Source organism: Papio anubis, chromosome 2, assembly GCF_008728515.1.
Source record: "Papio anubis isolate 15944 chromosome 2, Panubis1.0, whole genome shotgun sequence".
In the NCBI taxonomy this organism is placed as follows: Eukaryota; Metazoa; Chordata; class Mammalia; order Primates; family Cercopithecidae; genus Papio; species Papio anubis.
In genome coordinates, this window is record NC_044977.1 from 167492872 (window position 1) to 167511638 (window position 18767).

General features: G+C 37.6%; 1 pseudogene; it reads left to right on the plus strand.

Moving 5' to 3' along the window:
• The first annotated feature begins 9865 nt into the window (after positions 1–9865).
• LOC101002544 lies at positions 9866–17561 on the plus strand (annotated as a pseudogene).
• The last annotated feature ends 1206 nt before the right edge of the window (positions 17562–18767 follow it).

Sequence of the window (18767 nt, forward strand, 5' to 3'; positions counted from 1 at the left end):
ACACCTTGCCCAAAAGCCCTGGTTTCTGAGATTTTGGACTTCTGTGAAACAATTTAAATTCAGCAAGGCATCTTATTGCTGATGGGTAATTGATGACCCTTCTAACATCAATCTCATCGTCGTATTAAAGCAACTGCAACACACTGAAGACTAAATAAAAGAAAACTGATATTTGAATACAACAGGTATTGATAAGAGCAGTGAAACAGTAGGTGCACAGGCACAGATTTTGCACATTAGTCTTAAGACCTTAGATCACTCAACTGTGAAAGAAAACACTGTAGAAAAACAGTGATATGCTCCAAACTTGAAATGAGCTCAATGTCATTATCACCATCATCAACATTATCATTGTGATCATTGCCATTATTATTATTCTTAAAGAAATTTAATTAAAAGTTTGAACGTTTGTTCTGTACTAAAAGTGATGTCTAGTTATCTGTTCTTTTGCTAGATTCAATAAAATTGTTATTCTCTCTGTGAAGTAGCTTGATAGAAAATCTGACATTGTTTGATAGAAAAAAATAGGCATTGAAGTTCTTGATTTAGATATTTTCTCCAAAGATCACCTACTGTTTATCTCAGGGGACCTGTTTGACTTCCATGATATTATTTATTTTACATTTGTAACAGGGGATGGTAATATTTTTCTCTGGTGATCACTGAGAAGATGAAACAAAATATGCATTTGGCATTTTCAGGGGAAGGTTTCAAGATAGCTGACTAAAGAATTTTTTATTCACTTCCTCCATGAAGAAGATCCAAAATAGTGAATAAAAAAATCACAGTCTTAGTGGATTGCCCAAAAGAAAACACTGGAATTCAACAGAAAATTGACAGGCAACACCTAAAGCAAGGAAGGAGAAGGAAGCCAGACGGCCTGGTCAGCCAGGATCACCTGGGAGCCAAGAAAGACTTCTCAATTTAGGGAAAGGGTGAGTAAGAGACCCTCAGGGGTCCACGTTCTCACCATGGACTCCTACAATCCTGAACACAGGCAAGCCCTCTCATGAGTCCTGAAACTAACACAAGGAGTTGCTGGAAAATTGTACCACAGGCACTGCCCCAGGGAGGAAGCTCATACTGCATCTTTCACATTCCCTGAGACCTAAGCAGCTACAGCAAGGTTCCATTTTAGGACTCCACCCTCAAGAGACTACACACTGTCCTGGACCCAGTGGCCCTGGGGCTGATGTGTAAGAGAGTACAGCTGCTACCCCCAGGGCTTAGGCACAAGTGACTGAGAGCTACTGCACCCAGCATGGAGGTGCAACTGAGGCACATGCTTCCACCCTTAAGACTGACGCATGAGTGAGGCACCATTCTAGAGCCCCACCCCCAAGAGACTTCACACTGTCTTGGAGCCCAGGGCTGCTGAGGCTTAGGCACAAGAAAATAGCTGACTGCTGACTCTAGGGCTGAAGTTCAAGCACCACCTGCATTGACACATGAGTGAAGTGTGTTCTATCACCCACTAGCCTAGGCTACTGTCACTGAAGGTGGCACTTCCTTCTCCCCCAGTGGCAGGGAAGTAGTGTGGCCATTGCCACCCTCTACCTAAGCATGTTATCTGTGGACTAGGGTCCACCGCACCCCTCCTGACCATGGCCAAACACTGTATACACCATTGAAGACCTTATAACAAGCCAGCATAACCCAGCTTTTCCCCTCCCTCCCATGCCAGAGTTCACAGTTTGGGGACCAGGCGATTGTCCAGTGCAGTCTACCACCATTGGGACCTGAATGAACACTCCTTCCAGGAGACTGACATTGGGACTATGTACCTAGCCACTACCACCCCAGCTGGCACCTATCTAATATGTGCTACCTGCAGACATAGAGACTGGCCCACCCACCATATTTCAGCCACTGCCAACACTAGTGCATACCATAGGGGACACAGAGGATTGTTACACTATGGCTACTGTCATTGTCCATGCCATATTGGCAGGCCAGAAGCCTTGGAACCCACTAACCTTACAGCCAATGGCTGCCACCACTGACATCTGAGTAAACAACATGGAGACACCAAAATTGGCCTACCTGGACCCACTGGTGCCAGCATACACCACCCTGAGGTTTACAAACAGGCATGCCCAGCTCATCACTGCAACCACTGTGGATCAAAGATTGGCCTAGCTGGCACCCCAGTGGCCAGCAAAACTGTACTAAAACCTCCACTAATAACTGCGTAAGGAAATATCAGATACCACTGATGCTGCCTATAGCTGTAGAATTCATACAGAGACTACATCACTGTATGAACACAGAATCAAAGCCAAAGTGCCCAACCAAACCAACCCCTTAGATTCATCCTCAGGAAAATGTTCTTTCCTTTGACAACAAATTAAAAAAATTGGAAGAAGCAACTGATACACTAGATGTGAAGATATTAAGATATTAACACAAGAACAAGAAACATGAGAAAGCAAGAAAGTATGACACCCTCAAAGGAACACAATAATTATCCAGAAATAGATCCTTAATAAAAAGGAATTAACAAAATCCCAGAAAAAAAAGTCAAATTATTGATTCTAAAGCAGCTCAGTGAGATGCAATAGAACTCCACAAAGCAATACAAACAAATAAGAAAAACAATTCAGTATATGCATGAGAAATTTAGCAAAGGGGTACCTATCATAACAAGAGAACTAAACAGACATTCTGGTACTGAAGAATTCATGGAATGAAGTACAAAGTACATTCAGAAGCTTCAATAATAGACTAGATCAAGCAGAAGAAAGAATCTAAGAACCCAAATACAGTTCTTTTGAAATAATCCAACCAGAGAAAAATTTTAAAAGAAATGAACAAACTTTTGTGATATTTGGGATACTCTAACTAAATATGCGAATTATAAGAAGTACAGAAGGCAAAGAGAGAGCAAAAGAGTGAACAAATTTGACAAAATAATAGATGAAAACTTCCCAAGTATAGAAACAGATTTACAGGACACAGGAGGCCCAGCAATCTCCAGACACAATGCAAAAAATCTCCATAGCACATTATAGAAAAAAATATCTGAATTCACTGACAAAGAGAGAATTCTAAAAACAGTAAGAGAAAAGCATCTAATCACCTATAAAGGAACCCTCACCATATTAACAGCAGGTTTCTCAGCAGAACCTTACAGGCCAGGAGAAAATGGGATGTTATATTCAAAGCAATGAAAGAAAAAACAAAACTGCTAAAAAAGCATACTATATATATCCAGCAAAAATATTCATAATGAAGGAGAAATAAAATATTTCCCAAATAAGCAACAGCTGAGGGAATTCATCACCACTAAGTCGACCTTACAAGAAATGCTCAACCAAGTCCTCAATCTGGACATGAAAGGACAACATTTATCATCATGGAAACACACAAAAGTATAAAACATAATTGTAAAGCAAACACACAAATCACAAATGAAAATAATGAAAGACTCAATAGTGCCACTACAGATAACCATCAAATCACAATGACAAACAATGAGAGGAAAAAATCGTAATAAAGAATATACAAAATAAACAGAAAACAATTAAAAATATAAAAGAAAACCTCACATCTCTATAATAACAATGAATTTAAGTTAAATTATCCACTTAAAAGATATACACTGGCTGAGTCAATTTAAAAAACAAACACCTGATTCAACTATATGTTCTCTACAAGAAATGCAAGTTAATTGTAAAGACACATATAGACTAAAAGTAAAGGCAGAGAAAAAGATACTACATGCAAATGAAAATCAAAAGTGAATAGAAGTAGTTATACTATCAGATAAAAGAGACTTTAAGGGAAAAACAGTAAAAAACAGTAAAAAAAAAGAGAGAGAGAAAAAAAAACCACAAAGGCCACTAAATAATCATAAAAGGATAAACTAGCAAGAAGAAATAACATTCTAAACATGTATGCACCCAACACTGGAGCATCCAGATTCATAAAGCAAACATCACTAGATATAAAGAGAGCAATAGATTCCAGTACAATAATGTACACCCCACACTTAGCATTAGAGCATCCAGACAGAAAATCAACAAAGTAACAGTAGACTTAAACTGGGCTTTAGACCAAATGGACCTAACAGACATTTACAGAATATTTCATCCAACTACAGAATATACATTCTTCTCATCAGCACACGAAACATTCTTCAGGCTAGACCATATGTTAGGCCACAAAACAAGTGTCAACAAATTTATAAAAATCAAAATTCTATTAAGTATTTTATCAGAACACACTGAAATAAAACTAGGAATCAATATCAACAGGCACTTCAATAACTACGTAAATACATGAAAATTAAACAACACGAAACAACCATTGAGATCATTAAAAAATTAAAATGAAAATCAAAAAAAATTCTGAAACAAAATGCAATGGAAATACAACATATCAAAACATGTGAGGTACAACAAAAAAGGAAATTGAAAGCTATAAATGCCTACATCAAAAAAGTAGAAAGATTTTAAATAAATAATTTGACAATGCACCTCAAAGAACTAGAAAAAGAAAAGCAAACCACACTCACAATTAGCAGAATGAGATATTAGAGATCAGAGCTGAACTGAACAAAATATAGACTAAAAAAATACAAAGGATAAAAGATCAATTAAACAAAAAATTGGCTCTTCAAAATGATAAACAAGGCCAGGCATGGTGGCACATGCCTATAATTCCAGCACTTTGGGAGGCCGAGGTGGGTGGGTGGATCACCTGAGGTCAGGAGAGCATCCTGGCCAACATGAGGAAACCCGGCCTCTAATAAAAATACAAAAATTAGTTGAGCATGGTGGTGCATGCCTATAATCCCAGCTACTCGAGAGGCTGAGGCAGGAGAATCACTTGAACCTTGGAGGCTGAGGCTGCAGTGAACCGAGATCACACCACTGCACTCCAGCCTGGGCGAGGCAGCGAGACTCCATCTCAAAAAAAAAAAAAAAAATGGATAAACAAAATCTATCAATAACTAGCTAGACTAACAACATCAAAAAAATCATTAGAGAATATTATGACCAACTATGCACTAAGAAACTAGAAAACTTAGAGGATATGAATAAATTCTAGGAAACATGCAACCTACCAAGATTGAATCAGGAAGAAATATAACATTTAAATAGTCAATAATGAGTAGTGAGATTGAATTAATAATAAAAAGTCTCCCAACAAAGAAAGGCCTGGAACTGCATAGATTCACTGCTGAAAGCAAACATATAGAGAACTAATACTGGCCAGGTGCAGTGCATCATATCTGTAATCCCAGTACTTTGAGAGGTGGGGGATTCCTTAAGGCTAAGAATTCAAGATCTGCCTGGGCAACATAGTAAGACCCCATCTCTACAAAAAATTATTTTGAAAAAGAACCAAACATGGCAGCACGTGCCTGTGCTCCCAGCTACTTGGGAGGCTGAGGCAGGAGGATCACTTGAGTCCTGGAGATCAAGGCTACAGTAAGCTGTGATTATGCCATTGCACTCCAGGTGACAGAGTGAGACTGTGTCTCAAAAAATAATAATAATAATCATGAAAATAACAAATGCAAACCCTCCTGCAACTATCCTATATTTTAAACAGAAAATAATTCTTCCTAACTCATTTGACAAGGCCAGCACTACCCAATACCAAAATCAGAAAAACACAACAAGAGAAAACTACAGGCCAATGTCATTGATAAACAAAGATGCAAAAATTCTCAACAAAATTCTAGCAAATTAAATTCAACAGCATATCAAAAAGATAAGACACCATGATTAAGTGGGATTTGTACCAGGGATGCAAGATGATTAAACATACACAAATCAATAAACATCATGTATCCCATTAACAGAATGAAAGACGAAAACTATAATGTTATCTCAATAGACTCAGAAAGATATTTGATAAAATTCAACATATTTTCAAGATACAAACTTCCCATTAACTAGGCATAGAATGAATATACCTCAGTAAAGGCCCTATGTGACAAACCCACAGCTAACATCATACTGAAAAGAGAAACACTGAAAGCCTCTCTTCTAAGAACAAGATGTCTACTTTCACCACTTCCACAACATGGAAGTCCACAACATGACTTCCATGAAGTCAAGTTTCATGACTTCCACAACATGGATGTCCTAGTCAGAGTATTCAGACAAGAGAAAGAAATGAAAGGCATTCATATTGGAAAAGAGGAAGTCAAATTGTTCCACTTCGAACACAAACAAATGGAAGAACATTCCATGCTCATGGACAGGAAGAATCAATATCGTGAAAATGGCCATACTGCCCAAGGTTATTTATAGATTCAATGCCATCCCCATCAAGCTACCAATGACTTTCTTCACAGAATTGGAAAAAACTGCTTTAAAGTTCATATAGAAACAAAAAAGAGCCTGCATTGCCAAGACAATCCTAAGCCTAAAGAACAAAGCTGGGGGCATCATGCTACCTGACTTCAAACTATACTACAAGGCTACAGTAACCAAAACAGCATGGTACTGGTACCAAAACAGAGATATAGACCAATGGAACAGAAAAGAGCCCTCAGAAATAATACCTCACATCTACAACCATCTGATCTTTGACAAACCTGACAAAAACAAGAAATGGGGAAAGGATTCCCTATTTAATAAATGGTGCTGGGAAAACTGGCTAGACATATGTAGAAAGCTGAAACTGGATCCCTTCCTTACCCTTACACAAAAATTAATTCAAGATGGACTAAAGACTTAAATGTTAGACCTAAAACCATAAAAACCCTAGAAGAAAACCTAAGCAATACCATTCAGGACATAGGCATGGGCAAGGACTTCATGACTAAAACACCAAAAGCAATGGCAACAAAAGCCAAAATTGACAAATGGGATCTAATTAAACTAAAGAACTTCTGCACAGCAAAAGAAACTACCATGAGAGTGAACAGGCAACCTACAGAATAGGAGAAAATGTTTACCATCTATCCATCTGACAAAGGGCTAATATCCAGAATCTACAAAGAACTTAAACAAATTTACAAGAAAAAAATCAAGCAACTACATCAAAAAGTGGGCAAAGGATATGAACAGACACTTCTCAAAAGAAGACATTTATGTAGCCAACAAACACATGAAAAAATGCTCATCATCACTGGCCATCAGAGAAATGCTCATCATCACTGGCCATCAGAGAAATGCAAATCAAAATCACAATGAGATACCATCTCACACCAGTTAGAATGGTGATCATTAAAAAGTCAGGAAACAACAGGTGCTGGAGAGGATGTGGAGAAATAGGAACACTTTTACACTGTTGGTGGGACTATAAACTAGTTCAACCATTGTGGAAGACAGTGTGGCGATTCCTCAAGGATCTAGAACTAGAAATACCATTTGATCCAGTTATCCCATTACTGGGTATATACCCAAAGGATTATAAATCATGCTGCTATAAAGACACATGCACACTTATGTTTATTGTGGCACTATTCACAATAGCAAACACTTGGAACCAACCCAAATGTCCACCAATGATAGACTGGATTAAGAAAATGTGGCACATATACACCATGGAATACTGTGCAGCCATAAACAAGGATGAGTTCATGTCCTTTGACATGGGACATGGATGAAGCTGGAAACCATCATTCTGAGCAAACTATCACAAGGACAGAAAATCAAACACCGCGTGTTCTTACTCATAGGTGGGAATTGAACAATGGGAAGACTTGGACACAGGATGGGGAACATCCCACACCAGAACCTGTTGTGGGGTGGGGGGAGGGGGGAGGGATAGCATTAGGAGATATACCTAATGTAAATGGTGAGTTAATAGGTGCAGCACACCAATATGGCACATGTATACATATGAAACAAACCTGCATGTTGTGCACATGTACCCTAGAACTTAAAGTATAATAAATAAATAAATAAAATTGTTCCTCTTTGCAGACAACATGACCTTGTATTTAGAAAACAAAAGATTCCATCAAAAAACTTGTAGAGGTAACAAATTCAGTCAAGTTGCAAGATGCAAAATCAACATACAAAAATCAGCTGCATTACTTTATATATATATATATATATATATATTTTTTTTTTTTTTTTTTAGACAGTCACCAGGCTGGAGTGCAGTGGCACAATCTCAGCTCACTGCAACCTCTACCTCCTGGATTCAAGTGGTTCTACTACCTCAGCCTCCCCAGTAGCTGGGATTACAGGCGCACACCACCAATTGCAGCTAATTATTTTTGTATTTTTAGTAGAGACGGGGTTTCACCATGTTGGCCAGGATGGTCTCGATGTCTTGACCCCATGATCCGTCCGCCTCGGCCTCCCAAGGTGCTAGGATTACAGGCGTGAGCCACGGCGCCCAGCCAATCAGCTGCATATTCCAAGAATGAAACAGCCAAAAAAAAAAAAAAAGATGGCAATGTGATTTACAACAAATTCAAAAAATAAAATACCTAGGAATACATTTAACCAGAGAGATGAAAGATCTCTGTAAGGTAAACCGTAAGACATTGATCAAAGAAATTGAAGAAGACACAAACAAATGAAAGACCATCCCATGCTCATGGATCAGAAGGTTATCATTAAAATGACCATATTTCCCAAAGCAATCTACAGATTCAATTCAATTCCTATCAAAATACCAATGTCATTTTTCACATAAATAGAAAGAAAATCCTAAAGTTCATAGGAAACATTAAAAGAGCCAAAATAGCCAAAGCAATCCTGAGCAAAATGAACAAAGCTGAAGGCAGCACATTGCCTTACTTAAAAATATATAACAAGGCTGTAGTTACCAAAACAGTATGGTTACTGGTATAAAAATAGACACATAGACAGATAAAACATAATAGAGAACCCAGAAAAAAAATGCACGTATCACAGTCAACTGATTTTCTACAAAGGCACCAAGAACATACACTGGAGAAAGGACGACCTCTTCAACAAATGGTGCTAGGAAAATTGGATGCCTATATTCAGAAAAATGAAACTGGACTTCTATCTCTCCTCATCTATAAAAATCAACTCAAGATGGATTAAATACTTAAATGTAAGGCCTAAACTTATAAAACTACTAGAAGAAAACATAGAGAAAACAATTCAGAATATTAGTCTAGGCCAAGATTTTGTGGCTAAGACCTCAAAAGCACAGACAACTAAAACAAAAATAGGCTAACCGGACTATACTAAACTAAAAAGCTTCTGCACAGCAAAAGACACAATTAACAGAGTGAAGAGACAACCAGTTGACAGTTGAATGGGAGAAAATATTTGCAAATCATTCATCTGACAAGGAATTAATATTCAGAATATACAAAGAACTCAAACAATTAAACAATTTTTTTAAAATTCCATTAAAAAGTGAGCAGAATGAAGCCAGGCATGGTGGCTCACACTTTTAATCCCAGCACTTTGGGAGGCAGAGGTGGGTGAATCACTTGAGGTCAGGAGTTCAAGACGACCAGCCTGGCCAACATGGTGAAACCCCGTCTCTACTAAAACTACAAAAATAAGCCAGGCGTGGTGGCACACACCTGTAATCCCAGTTACTTGGGAGGCTGAGGCAGGAGAATCGCTTGAACCTGGGAGACAGAGGTTGTAATGAGCAGAGATTCTGCTACTGCACTCCAGCCTGGGTGACAGAGTGAGACTGTGTCTCAAAAAAAAAAAAAAAAAAAAAAGGCGGGAAAGAACTTGAATAGACAATTCTCAAAAGAATACATACATACAAATGGCCAACAGGTATATGAAAAAATTATCAGCATCATTATTTATCAGGGAAATACAAATCAAAACTAAAGATTACATATCATCTTATCCTAGTTAAAATGGCTATTATTAAAAAGACAAAAAGCGAGCTGGATCCTGCGCCTGGCCAGCCCCGCCCGGCTTTCCCTCCGGCCCACCTGACCGCCATGCGTCTCTCCTCCTCCCCACTTCGTGGCTGGCAGCAGCCCTCCAGCTTTGGCTCCGTGGACTAGGTCTCCCAGAGCAGCTGCTCAGGGCCGACCCACACCCCCAGGCCTGCCGACGTCTCCCCGGGGAGCCTCCCTGGCCCTGGCCAGACATTCGGCACCCGGGAGACCCCTCAGGTCGTCAGCACCAAGGAGGCTAGCTCCTCAAATCTGCCTGCGCCGGAGAAGGCCGTGGCTGGGTTGAGTAAGGAGCCAAACGCCGGGCGGGGCCTCCAGTGTCCGCGCAGCCTTCACCAGGGAGCAGGTACGCGCCTTGGAGGGCGTCTTCCGGCACCACCAGTACCCGCGCCCTCTGGAGCGGAAGAGGCTGGCCAGGGAGATGCAGCTCTCAGAGTTCCAGATAAAAACCTGGTTTCAAAATCGCCGGATGAAACACAAACGGCAAATGCAGGACTCCCAGCTAAACAGCCCCTTCTCGGGGTCTCTCCACGGGCCCCCTGCTTTCCACTCACCATCTTCTGGCCTTGCCAGTGGTCTGCAGCTGCTGTGCCTTTGGGCACCCCTGCCTGGGCCGCAGGCTCTGATGCTGCCCTCTGGCTCCTTCTGGGGTCTCTGACAAGTGGAACAAGAGGCCCTGGTTTCTCCGTGGGCTTCCTGCTGCGGGCAGCCTCTGAGGTACCACCCCCCAGACCCAGGAAGTGACGTGCATACGCTGGGACAAACCCTGTCCACGGGGCCCTGGGGCCTGTGTGCTCTGCCAGAGACGGGGAATGCATTTGAGGAAGCACCTCTGACTCCGTGCCTCCCGCACACGCGGTCTGTGCAGATCGCACCTGAAGCCTACCCGGAGGACTCAGCTGTTCTGTTTACATCGTGGTGGCACCAAAGGTTCTGGAGATTTCTGGAGAATATATTTGTTAAAGCCACCTCTTCACTGCAAAAAAAAAAACAACAACAAAAAAAAACAAAAAACACACCCACACACACACACAAAAAGCAATAGATACTGGTGAAGTGTGGAGAAAAGGGAACTGTTATACACTGTTGGTAGGAATGTAAATTAGTACAACTATTATGGAAAATATTATAGAGATTTATCAGAAAATAAAAATACAGCTACCATATTCACCAGCAATCCCACTACTGAGGGTCTATCCAAAGGAATAGAAACCAGTGAATATATCAAAGGGATACCGGTACTGGCATGTTTATCACAGCTCTATTCTCAATGGTAAAGAAATGGGATCCATATAAATGTCCATCAATGAACAAATAGATAAAGAAAAAACGTGGTATACATACACAATGGTGCACTATTTGGCTATAAAAAAGAATGTAATCATGTATTTCAGCAACAAGGATGGAAGGGGATATCACTATTTTAAGTGAAATAACCCAGGCACAGAAAGACAAATATTGCATGTCCTTACTCATGTGTGGGAGCTAAAAATGTTAATCATAAACACAAGAAGCTAAGAATATTGAGTGGGTGAGTGGAGGATGAGAAGAGGTAGTTAACAGATGCAAATACACAGTTAGATAAAAAGCAAAAATCCTATCTTTCCACTGCAAAGTAGAGTGACTATAGTTAAGAACACATATTGTATATTTCAGTGTTTCTAGAAGAGAGGATTTGAATCATTCCCAATGCACCGAAATAATAAATACTCAAAGTGATGGATGCCTCAAATCCTTGACTATCATTATACAGTCTATGCATGTAACAAAATATCACATGTACTCCATAAGTAAAATATTATATATGAATAAACATAAATAAATATGCATTTGGCACAGAGTATGTTGCTGGGTATGTTTTATTTACCCTTCCTTCTCCAATCCAATATAGTATAGGGTACATTATAACTGCATATTAATAAAGGATGTACAAATGGGTGGATGAAGAATGGACAGATGGAGAAACAAGACATTCACTAATGTTATTTGTAATCTAAAATGTCAATTACTTTTCTAGGGTAAACATTTTATGTCTTCTCAATTAGATTCCCTCATAAGCAATGTGTTTTATTAAATACAAATTACTATAAAAATTGTGTTATTGGAAAAGTTCTTGTTTCAGTCCACTTATTTTATAAATTTGAAAAAGGAGATTAAACTCATACAATTTATTAAACAAATAGAAGAATTTTTAGCTTGAAATGGAGCATGATTAATGATTGCATCAGTGTAACAGGCATAAATTGGAAGTATTTCAGGCAAACTAGAATGACTAATCAGCCTATCTAAAAATGACCCATAACTTTCAATGGCACTAAGAATTGATGGTATGCATCTCTTTTTTTTCTTCTAATTGAACCTGTCTCTTTTCATACCTTATCCTTGGATTGTATTAATGATCACATGCTATTTTTAAAAAGTACTAGAAATATTTGAGCTTCTTATGAGACTAGTCTGAAACTGGGCCTCAAGTTTTTTATCTCATCCTGTTCTACTTCCTTTATCCCTTTCCCCCTGTGAGTACCCCTTCAATAACAAAGAACTTTGCTGAGAAGCCCATTTTGGGCTCTGCTTCTAGAGGACCTAACCTAAGACAATGGGATTTGGTGTGGATAGCAAGGTATAGCATTTTTAGAAAAAATAGGAACAAAGATAGTTTTCAGAGCCCTGTTTTGCTTGCCTGCACCTCAAATTGCAACAATACAAGTGGTGGCTTTATGATGCTGGTTTCCTTCACAACTAGCAAAGTATTAAGATAGCAAATGTCTCCTTAAAGGGAAGGGTACAAATTGAATGTGAGTTCTCTAGGAAGGGTGAGATAAGCCTGATGTTGTGGGTTGATTTGATTCTCCCAAAAACATATGTTGAAGTTCTACCTCTAGAAGAACCTGAGAATGTGGCTTTACTTGGAAATAAGGTGTTAGCAGATGTAATTAGTTAAGATGAGGTCACACTTGAGTAGGATGAATCCTAAATCCAATATGACTGGTGTCCTTATAAGAAAAAGAGAAGAGACAAACATGCAGAGAAATGAAAGACGTGAAGACACATAGGAACAAGCCCAATAAATGACAAAGGCCGAGATTGGAGTGCATATCTACAAGCCACAGAATGCCAAAGATTGCCAGCAACCACCAGAGGAGTGAGACATGGAACAGTCTTCCCCTGACCCCCTAAGAAACAACCAATCCTGCTAATACTTTGATTTTTGGCTTCCCGCCTCTAGAACCATGAGAGACTACATTTTTTGTTGTTTCAAGCCAACAAAGTTTATGGCAATTTGTTTCAGAAGCCCAAGGAAACGAATATACCTAAGTATACAATGGCAGTGAGTTAGCATAAAATAGGCTTTCCTAAATAAATCTGGCAGAACCATATCTGTACCAAGCATCCCTGGCAACTGTGGCCCTGTCTCTCCTACCTCTCACCTAAAAGGAATCCAGAGGAAAAGAAACAGTGGCCAAAATAGACCTCGTTTTCTACCACCCTGTATAGCATTTTGCTTCCCTTAGGTTCTGCATCTTTGGCTAAATAAATCACAAACTTGCAGAGGCTATGATTGTCTTTTCCATCATAACTCAACCCACCTGAAATGCTCTGACACTCTAGAAAATAATTCTAATTAATGAATAAAACATGGTAAACTGATAATTAGCTTTTGAAGGTGAAGGTGAGCTCTTTAACAGGAGGGTAATTCAGTAATGTTCTAATTGTTTTCCCCAGCATCAGACCTTACCTGACACTTCATTTTTGCTTCGGCATAACAATTCCCAGCCTCTGTTTAGAAAGATCATGTACAATTTCTTAGGACTTGGCTAGAAATTATTCATAATGCCTGGATTACACACTTTGAGAAATGTGAAGTTGTATGTTATTCAAGCTTCCATATCCAGCTGTGGCAAGGGCTTTCTGGCTTGGACTACTGAACAGAAACTTATGAACAGCCCTATTTTTTATTTCTAAGCAAAACAATATGAAAGAGACCTTTGCTATTAGATAATTAGTGATTTCAAAAGTATAGATGCTAATATCAATGCTAATTGAATCAGTTTATTGATTGCATAGGCAGATGAAAAGGATAGATATTTAGCATGCAATGGATAATTCTACGTTTTAAATGCTGTTCCTAAATGTTCGGGAAAATTGGGGTTATTTTGAAAGTTGATAAAATACTTTAGTATAGATCTTTTTCAAACTGATAATCTGACAGGTTACATGTATTTAGGGGAGAGTGTCAGTGGCCCTCTAAAGAATCAGAATGTATTTAGCAAATGTATATTCAGAAACAATATTTCTGAATTTTCTTCATCTAACTTCAAGAGAGAATTAAATAGGTAAGGACTTGTTTTCATATGAAAAATGTTTGATCTTTCTTCCTAAAGTCCAGTTTCTGCTATTAGCAGAAGCCAAACCTTCCTGCAGAGAAACACACACACACACACAATGACAGAATTTGTTTCTTGATATAGTCACCCACTGCATAAACCAAATCAAATATTTCCTAGGTGTCAACTGTAAGAAATCCCACACACACTCAAGTCATTAATTTGTCACAGGTCATGTTCTGGTAAAGAAAACCTTTATTGAAAGTGTTGTTTGTAAAAAAAAATAAGTCTCCCCTTATTGAAAATGCCTATCCAAAAATAACGAAAAACATTACAAGAGGAACCCATTGGGAGAGAAGGTAGACGGATGAAGACCCTGAAGACTAGCTAGTAAAAGAGTACATGGTGGCTAAGAACCTATAAGCCATGCTGGGGGTTGCAAAGCAAACTGATTACAGGGACTGTCAAAAAGCAAAGACTGGGGCCTCCAAGTATAGATTGTAGAAAGTTGTAAAATTCTGTTTAGTCCAAAGGGGCCAGTCACAGTTCATTTAGCTAGTTCTGCAGCTAATAAATGCCTAGTGGGAATTCAGTACCAGGGCTCTCAGATGTTTTTGTTTTAACTTTTCAAGAAAAATCAGAAATTCTCATTTTATTTTATTTTTGGAAGCAAATGTTTATTTTTCCCTTAGGCATCTAATTCTTTCAGAGGCTTTAAAGTTTACTACTGTTTTCCCCACAAAGTCTGTTCATTAAGTCTCCTATTAGAGTTATGTTCGGGCATTTTAAGTTGTTTTTATAATGTTACATCATGTCTAACTTTTTTTCTTCCACTTTTCCTTTTTCTTCCCCTCTTTTTAGTATTATTATTACTTCTTCTTTTTGCTAAGATATAAAGACATCAGCCTTAGAATACCAGTAGAGAAAGTTCCCGGCACTTGCTGATACATTTCTTCTTTCCTAGTAAAATGTTTTGAACACACAAACTAGATTTCTTTTAGAAATAAGGTGTGTCATCCATACATAGCTCCCCCCTGGGATGGAGAATTGGTATCAACACCAGAAACATGTTTTGAACTAACATAGAAGAAAGGGCTGGTTTTGTAAATAGATGAACGCAGTATTTGACCACATAGTAGTCAGGAAATTGGTGGAATCTATAATCTGTGGGGCTCTGGTGTCTGGAAGATTTCACAGTTGCAGATTGATGTGAGCCTGTAGTGTTAGGCAGAATATTCAATCCCACTTTCCATTTTATAATGCATACAAGGACAACAGTTGTGTTGCATCATTATTACATCAAAAGGTCTAACTTTTATTATTCACTTATGCAAGATTCACATTTATTTAAATGTGGTTATGGTAATAAATGGTAGGCATAGAGAAATGTCCCTGATATCTTTCATGCTCATCTCCTCTGAGTTGAAATATAATTAAACCTATCACTTAATGAGCCTGATAAATTATTTTGACCTGTCAGAATAGAACAAAAAAACTTAGCAATGACAATTTTCAATTTGGCAGCAAATATATACTGTATGGATAATATACTTTTTACAATAGTTTTCTCTGAATATTCATGTCTTTGCATTTCAATACGATACCATTTGTAGCCTTTCATTTTTGGTATATTATTCATTGTATATTCAGAGAGTGTTAAAGAAAACCTTAGTTGGTGCACATACTCTTCATCTCCTGTTGTTCTTGAACATGAATGAGAACTTACTGCAACACATTTTCTTTTCCATGTGTTGGTGTTAACATGTTTTTATGGGCTTATAGAATTTTAAATGTTGATAAATGATTTTTCCGAAGGTTCAAGTTCGGATCATCTCTATCCACCAGGCTTAATAAGTCTAGCAGTGTCTTTAGTAGGTGACAGAAAATAAATTATAGAAATTCTCATTTTAAAAACACTTTTTTCAAAGACGTTTGGGAACTAATTAAAAATTTTTTTAAAATTCAGTCCTATGGAAACATGGACAACCATCTTGCAACCTCTTGTCTTCAATAAAATTTTATTTTAGCAAAGGCCAACCGCAAGGATTCAAAGTTATGGGTAATGTTATTTTTCTGCCTTATATTTAACTGAAATGCTCTAAGTGGTCAGTTTAAGTATGAAAACGTTTACCTTGTTTAACAAGGGAGAAGGAAGAGATAATGGAACAAGCATCATTCAGAACTGAATGAAAATAAAATGTTTTACTTTTTTTTCTTTAATCAACACATTACTTTTGATAAATAGTCATGGGACATGTGTTCTGTGAGTCACTACAATTCTTACTTGGCACTTGGAACAGTTGTGTTATATAGGTTAACGATAACTCTCAGAACAGGAGTATATTACAAACAAGTGGAGTAGAACATATAGAATACATAATTCGCTATAATATTACTCTTCCTTAGAGCCTTCAAACTTAAACCAAGATGAAAAAAATGTTTACCAAATTGAATACATTGTCTATGGATTATCTACAGAAGAGAGGAAAACAAGCAATCATTTTGATTCCACAAACCAAGTGAAGAATAAGGACATAAACAGATCAATATCCTGACACCACTGGAAATGTTACATACCTGGACGATTTTGATATTGTCAAAGAGAGCGGATAAGAGAATGGCTAAGGATGTTCCTAGAGCTGCTGAAGGAACCAGAGAGCTTTCATCACATAAAAATATCACTAGTGTCTTTGTTTTACTAAAACTGAAAAGTTCATCTTAAAGAATTCCTGAAAAAAATAAATATTAATTTGTTCACAGCTGCAAGTTTAACTTAGCACAGGACCACAAACAAGATGAGCTGTACTATATTTTACATTTCTGAGTCAATAATATTGAAAGCAGCTTCATCTTATAGTGGGGGAAATTATTGGCATATGGGGGACTTTATCACATATCATGTAGGGTGAGAAATTGATGTTTGGGGAGATATTATCACATAACTTAAAATAGAAGACTGGCATAAAACAAACTATGTGAATTGCCTTAATTATTATTATTATTACTTTTTTCAAGAAAAAAATAGTACTTTACTGGCATACAAAGGGTAGTTCTTTGGGTTTTTAATGGAAACAAACAATAACATATAGAATCATCATTCAACTATCATAATATACAACACAATAAAATCCTATCTCAAGTTTCCAAGCCTACCTGGGGATATATAGAACCTCTGATGAAAGGTTTATTCAGTAAGATTTGACAAGATGTAAAAAGCAAATTTATTTACTGAACACATGGGCCATTAAGGTGGCATAAATTAGCATTGTGAGCGTTTTGGCTTCTGGTACTCAAGTCAGACTTCCAGATGTACTGATAAAGATGGAACAGGCAAGTTTGATGCCAAGGTGGCATCACTGTGGCTGACCAACGATTCGGAATCTCACATCGGTGTGACTAGTGATTATAATTAAGTCAATGCTTTGTTCCCTGGCTTTGTTAGTTCTTGTAAAATCAAATTCACCATGTCAACTCTACCTCCCTCCAGTGCTTGTGGTAATGCTCTTTCAAATGAAGTATTCTTGTTAGCAGGTAAAACCTTATATGATCCTTTGCCAAGAGATTGATATTAGATAAAAACCTGGTTATATTTTTTAAGCCATAAGAATATAAGAGGAGAAGAATCACATGAATATTTTTCCTTTAAGTAATTTTTTGCAGGGTCACAAACATGTAGAACAAACCATAATCTATTTTTAATTTCAAAATAGTGCTTCTGTTTGCAAACATTAATGCCAAGTTTTCAAGAAGCTTGGTTGTCAAAAGAATACTGCCTTCAATTTATAGTCACTAAATGCATGTGGATTAAGATATTTTTAGATCTCGAAACTAAAGTTCAAATTGGCTCATGTTAGTAAATAGACATACTTATCACTCAATTTATTTGATAGTGTCTGTTTGTAGTTTTATTGTGAAGAACAGCCATTTTAAAGTAGCCAAACATCCAGTTTTTGTGAAAGCTGAATATTTCATCATACATTGGATAACATTAAATTTTCCCCAAATGACCACTCTTCGGAGTCAATTTAAAATTTGTTGTAAAATTTCAGTGAATTAAACATTATTAGAAGAAATTATTGACTAAAGTTAGGAGACCTTAGTTGAAACTGATATAAGATTTTGGCTGATAAAATAAATTGAAAGAAACTATGACTAAAAATATTCCCCAAAGAAACAATGTTCTTTGCATATAGCTCCATGTGCAGATTAAAAAATATATTTTTAAAAATACTCCAACCTTTTTTCAGGACAAAACAGAAAGCGAACATAGCTACAAGTGATATAGCTTTGGCATTAGGTCAGTTCCATCTTAAATATGTAGTAATATAAACCCTGTAACTATAAGTCACATTTTAAAACAATTTTATGAAATTTATAGAAATATGGCTTCGATTTTGGAGCTATTTTGAGTAGCAAATGACTTGCTTTTACTAAATTCAGCTTTTTTAAAAGCACATTTCTGTAATCAGTCATTATCCCTATTTTTATCAGAAAGAATCATCAAAATGTCAAGTGAATTGGCCCAGTTTCCTTGTAGATGATTGGTAGTGAAGCCAACAACTGTGCTCACTGTTCTGTGATGCTCAATCTTGTGCCCAGATCCCTTGGCCACAAGGCTT